This window comes from Callionymus lyra, chromosome 12, assembly GCF_982586985.1.
Source record: "Callionymus lyra chromosome 12, fCalLyr1.hap1.1, whole genome shotgun sequence".
NCBI lineage: Eukaryota > Metazoa > Chordata > Actinopteri > Syngnathiformes > Callionymidae > Callionymus > Callionymus lyra.
The window spans coordinates 12,649,815-12,656,931 of NC_141829.1; positions in this window are offsets into that span (position 1 = coordinate 12,649,815).

Consider the following 7,117-nt stretch of genomic DNA (forward strand, 5'->3'; position numbering starts at 1 on the left):
TTTACATCATAGCCAGGGGTAAGTAAGTAATTAAGTAAGTTAGTAAGTAATTTTTATTTATACAAAGCTTTTCCAGACCAGGGTACAAACAATACTCTAATAAAATATATACTTAAAAGGTCAAGATGACAGCGAGAATAACACACACACACAACAGAACAAGGAAAGGTCTACAGATGAAAACTATAGCTTTCCTGCTAATTCTGGCTTTTGTAACCACATGGAATCATGTGTTCTATGAACATCTGGGAAACGCCTGATATGATATTTCAGCTAAGTAGCATAAACATATACAATACAGAAAAGAGTACTTTGGTAATAGCTTGTTAAAAATGTAAAAATTTTTACCTGAAATATAATACATGATTCAATCATATATATATTTATATATATGATTGAATCATGTCTATATTGCAAAGTTAAATTAGATTTATTGAATATATTTTAATGAACGATGTATTCATTTATTAGTTAATTAATTCATCATCATCAAGCAACGATGAGATTTTCTGTTTGTGAATCAGGTGATTTTTTTCGTCATGTCATTCTCAATTTCCCCTGAAACTGATGTGATCTTAATTCCAGTCAACTTGAGGTTCAGACTTCTGGTATCATTCTGAAGAACTTTCCGAAAACACGTCATACAGCACAGAGCGTCTGGAACACTCACAACCTCAAGCTATTTCCGACACTTTATGTCGAATCACAAAAATGAAATGAAATGATGAATGATGAAATGAAAAACACAATGAATGTTTTTTATTCTGCTCGAGAACTGAATATATACGTCACCGTGTTTTTTTTGGATTAGGGTTCATTTTATTAAATGAATTAATGTGTCAAACGGATTTCAAAAATGATTAAATTTGCTTATTGAACTGTTGGAAAAATTACATAATAGATGTTCAGTGTCATTGTAAATATAATCCTTCACTTAAAAAAAACATGCAACATGCAAGCTTTTGCACTTTTTATATTGAACGCTTCTTTCACCCAGATTTTTATTTATTGTATTATTGGAACACAAGTGCTGCCATGAAAGATTAAACAAATCATAATTTTCTTTAATAATGATCATCATTTTTGCCTTTTATTGCCTTTAAAATGTCTTGTGTTTGATGATTTAAAAAAAAAATTAAAACTGCAGCAGTTTTTTTGCTCCACTCGGTGGTTTGTTGACATTTAAACGTCTGGAATGAGTCACAACCTCGAATCACATCAACAGGAAATATGCTCATATATTAAAACTGCAAAGATAAACATGTGTCAGGTGATGTTGAGAATGACAGACGGGTCCAGTCGGGCCGGTGATGAGCCGGGGCTGACGGACACACACCTGCGAGGGGGTGATAAGCTGCCGGTCAGGTGGTCCACAGAGATCTGCTGACCTGCTGGCCCCACATGAAGAAGGAGGGGTCTCTCTCTGGTCACTCCAGGAGAGAGTTGCACTTCCTCAGACCCTTTCATTTGAGTCGTTGTGACTCATCTTCTTCCCGCCTTTGAAGAGAGCGTCGTTTTATTTGGCTCTCGCTCATGTGTTTACATCTGCACTTTTTTAAACGTTTCATATCCTCGTCTCAGTTTGTCGGCCAAGTTACTGAAGAACGTCTCTTGTTGTGATGCACGGCTCTATCCAAGTATATCAGTGCGATGGGAATATGTCTAATATTTAAAAGTTGAATTTGTTCAAATTCTAACACATTTATTTCTAACCATTTATTTTTCACATAGAGTTTGATATTCTAATTCAAATAAATCAAAAATACAATTTAAAAATGTAACATTTTTGTATTCACAGCCTTTTAAATTCAATATAAAAATGTTGATGTAATAGGTAGGTAGGTAGAACTTTATTGAGGAAATTGGTTTTTTTCCAATTAGCCACAGCAATACAGCAATTATTCATACAAATAAATAAAAATAAAAATAAAATAAGAACAAGAACAAAGAGAAATAAAGAGAAATAACAAGATGATACAATCTTAGTCTAAAGATAAGATAAAGAACATAGATAGTACTAGTACTAGTACTAGATAGTAATAGTACGACCAGACATTATCAAAGGAGTACCAAGCTACTTGATCAAACATTTTTTATTTATTTTGTATTTGGAATTTTTTTATTTTAGTTATTGGGATTAAAACATTTTATATATGTTGGTGTTATTTTTTTCATTGCAATGTAACAAATATATATAGATAATATCGGCACCTCTTGGGTTTACAATGATGTATGTCTTTTTTTTCCCCTTTTATCAATTTGATTCATCAATATTCTTGTTATACACATTCTTGTCTGTTTATTCAAAATATATCTAAAATCAAGTCATAAAAAATGTATGTTTTTTATATCTTTAAGTGTAAAAAAAAAATCTATTCATATGAAAAATATTCGATTTTATTTCGATTTAATTAACACAAATTCAACCTTTAAATATTCAAATTCTTAAATGTCTTAATTTAATTAACACAATTCCAGCATTTTCAATATATAAATGATTTAATTGAATTATTAAAAAATTAGAGTTTCATCATTATAACACTGACACATTCATGTCCAGGTGATGCTTCTCAGAGCGGTTTCTATCCTGTGATCTATTATTCAGTTAGTGTTAGCGTTGAAGAGACTCACCAACAAGTGATGACACACAAATAAATAAATCAACCTGCACCACTGAGGAGAACAAGTGCTCTTGAAGATCGGAACATCAGGAGAACCCTTTCGTGGAAAGCTCCGAAATACACAGTACAACAGAAGACGCTTCGTTTTTATGTCTCTTGAGAGAAAACCTGAGTTGGCGACAACTTTCTGTGAAGACTCGCAACAATGTGTGAGTCAAAGATTTAGCGGGTGAAACTGGATTAATCAATCTTCTTCATTGAAATAAACATCTTATTACTCATGAACATGCCAAAATGACAGAGTAGGAAATAGATCTGACTCAATAAATCGCACTTACTGTATCTAGATGAGTCACAGTTGCAGAAGCACAAAAATCTGCGGTCCACGTCGCCGAGTCAAGAAAAAGAGGAATCTTGAGTTATCTAATTCATCCCCCGTGACTCGAGTCGCCAGCTTCCCAAATTAAAGAAACATTGATTCCTTCGCATCTGAGCAGAGACTAGTTGAGCGAGACAAAAATGTTACTCAGATCTCAGCGAGTGCCTGGAGCTGAACTGACAGGACAGGAAGTTCTAGTGAGTCATTAATTTGAGTCACTCGGACCAGAATCAACATTAACACTAGGAATGTGTATCGGCAACAATCTGGCGATATGATCCGTATCACGATATAGGGACAATAATATGACATATTGCTATACTGTAGTAACAAGTATATATGTGTAGTATTGTCGAGTACTTGACTCTGGTGTTGCAGAATTTACAGACCACATGACTCTTGACGAAGTCGTAACTGCTTTCATTTGTTTTGAAACCAAAATATGTCCAAACATCAGCTTTAAAAGCTGCTGGAATCGACTGTATCCTCTCGTCCTCAGTCATCGCCAGAGTTTAATTGTTCCTTATAAATATGTCCAAACATCAGCTTTAAAAGCTGCTGGAGGCGACTGTATCCTCTTGTCCTCAGTCATCGGACTCCAGGGTAGGTCAATTTAATTGCAACCCCAAATTTGTTTAAAAAAAATTAAACACAATGCTATCGAATATCAATCCAGGATCATTGAAGAGAATATCGCGATATAGCGCCATATGGATGTTTTTTAACTTTCCTAATTAACACGAAAATAGAATTGTTATGTAATTCAATAGACCACTTTGGGCCAGAATAAACCATTTTTTAAGGTGTTTTAACTCTGATCTGAAGTTCAGATGTCATTTATTCTGAAAATAAAATGACATAAAATGAAACATATTTATTTTTACTTATCTTAATGTTAATACTTATAAGCCCTTTCTTAACCCTTGTGTTATCTCCGGGTCAGGGTGACCCAAAGACTCAAAAACAAAGACTTCCCATGCTTCTACAAATGCGTATGCAGTGGTGGAGGTCATTCACCGTTACCCCGAGGCAACACAGGGGATATCACAAACACATTTGTTTTTTTGGGCATTCGGTTCCCCTTGACCCTTAGATAAAGTTTTTTTTTTTTTAATTATTTACAACTAACATGCAAGTATTCACTCTGTGTTAATTTGGGGGTTGCAGTTAAATTACCCGCCCCTGGATGGCAGCAGTCATGGCGTCCTCTGCAGCGATGACTGAGGACGAGAGGATACAGTTGACTCCAGCAGCTTTTAAAGCTGATGTTTGGATGTCATTTTTTTTACAAAACAAATAATTTATGTACATTTTACGCTTTTACATTTTTACATTTTTAATATTTATTTATTTATTAAAAAATACGCTAAAATGAAAGTTGTAGTATTACTCAGATGTTTTTTTTTTTTTTTTAATTTAACTCAATTTCCCTTCTTTCAATTAAAAAAAATGTATGTATTTATCCATCCTCCCACATATGTATTTATTTTTTTAATTTATTTATTGTTGTGTTTCCAGGTGTGTGTCCTCGAGGGAGCGACTGTTGTCAGCTGCAACTGTCTGCTCAGGTGAGATAATGGAGTGTTACCGAGTACATTAGACTCTGCAGCTTTCCTCCTTCATCTTTCGTTCATCATCTTCTACCTCGGACCAGGAAATCAATCTTCCCTCTTCAGTGCTTCAAATGGGGGGTTCAGGTGAAAAATGGTCTTACATCCTTGGCTACTGATTCTTTTATCATTAGATAGGGCTATTTCTGACAATTAAAATGGTTTTTATTTCACCTTTCTATGATGGGGAGTGATGAAAATTGTAGTTGTTAGAAATCGAGGATATTGGTCACCAAGAAACAAAGGTCTTAACAATGGGGTCAATGGGGTCAAGGATGGCACCACTATCCTATTGTTGTCAATGGGAGAAACTACAAGAAATTAAATAAATTTGAGGAATACCTTGGATTGACATATCTGAGGACTGGTGAGACATACGATCTTCAAAATGTGTAAACATGTTTACATTAAAAATATCTTCAGTAATTTGCATAATCTGGGCATGGTTTGCATAATCAATTAAACGATTAGCATAATTTATGCATACACAGAATTCTCCTGTTATTTCGACAATTATGACTATTTCCGACTCCAGAAAATCACCTGTACCTTTACTTCTATGATATTTCCAGTAAATCAAGTCAATAAATGGCCATAACAACATACAATTTCCATGCACATGAATATATTACAACATATAAATCATAGAGCAGAGCAGAGCAGAATATGTAAATCACAAGACTTATCTTCTCTCGGAACACTTGAAAATAATGTACCAAGTTATTAATTCAACCTTTTGTTGACCCTACCAAGGTGCTTCACCGAAGCACGGTAGCCTGTGTCTGTCATAATGTTTGATAAAGGTTAAGCCATGTCAGAAAGAGAATCACAATTATAATACATGTACAAATACATGATTGTCAATTGTCTACCCCCCCATCCTTCCTCCCAGCCGGTCAAAGCGGCAGGCCGTCAACAATGAGTCTGGTTCCGCTCGAGGTTTCTGCCTTCTAAAAGGAAGTTTTTCCTCGCCATAGCTCACTGTATAGCTCACTGTACAGTGTTTCGCTTCTTGCTCTTTGTTGAATTGCTGGGATCTATTTTTCCTTAATCAACTATAGTCTTATTTCAACTGTATAGTGTCTTGAGATAACTTTGTTATGATAAGACACTTTAAATAAAATTGAATTGAATTGAATTGAATTGAATTGAATTGAATTGAATTGAATTGAATTGAATTGAATTGACTTGAATTGAGCTTAAACACCTCATCAGGCTCGTTTTCATCATCATATACAATATAGTATTGTGTGTCTTTTGGGTCTCGTGGCCTGTACCATTTTGCAACCTTTTACCATTTATCCATGAAGAAGCAATTGTGCTCGACTTGGCAGCCGACCAGTTTGTTTGGGTCTATTACATAGTCTGGCACTGACAGCTCCTGCATTTTCACTTCAATTTTTGCATGTTTTTGACTGAGTTTGTCATGTCCTGTACTGTTCGGACCATCAGGCTCTTTCAGTGTCACATACTCGTCCTCCTCTTCTTCAGACTCACTGTCCATTTCTACACTTCCCTGCCATGTTTTATGATATAACTTCTTTTAGATGAGTGCCTTTTCTGCAGTGGAGAAGACATGCTTTCCTCTTCCTGGTCTGGTGACGGTCATCTGGAACAGTTCTTTTGTTGCCCTCTGACTTCAGCACCTTTTTTGTGGAATTGTAGGTGTTACTCTTGTTCTTTGTCGAGGGAGCCGACCTTCTCTTCCACCTCTTCAGCTGTTTTTCCAGACACCACCCATCTTTACAACGTTCTCTGTTAACGCCACCTTTCTCTGTCGTGCCCTTTTCATTTTGTCTCCTTTTTCCTTCTGTTTCCGCAGCAACTCCTGGAGACGTTCCTCCTTCATTCTTTTTTTTTTTTTTTCATTAAACTTTCTCACTCTCATGGGTTCCTTTTCTTCAGAACTTCAAAACAATTATCAAATTCAATTATCCAATACAACAAATTCAACCTTTCAATCAGAAATGTATTTTAATGTATAATATTGTCGTTTTTAAAGTATCCCATAACTGTGAGAAGAAGAGGACACCCTGGAAAGCTCACTTGTGCAAATCTATGGAAGTATATTAGTGCCATCAGAATATTTAATGGTTGAATTTACCATTTCAAACATTGAAACTTGTTTTTTATAAACATTTAATATATTTTTTAGATACATTATGAAGTAAAATTATCTAAAAAAAATATAAAATGTTTATTAAAAACAACATTTCATTAAAGAAAATTCAGAGTTTCAACGTTTGAAATGGTAAATTCAACCATTAAATATTGTGATGGCACTGATATACTACCATAGATTTGCACAAGTGAGCTTTCCAGGGTGTCCTCTTCCTCTCAAAGTTATGGGATACTTTAAAAACGACAATATTATACATTAAAACAAATTTCTGATGGTACATTAAAATAAAAAACATGCTATAGAGTTCAAACATCCTCGGAGCAGACCAGAAGACGATTTAATGTTTAGAAACATGAAAGTGAATAATGGATGACTCTTCTTCAGG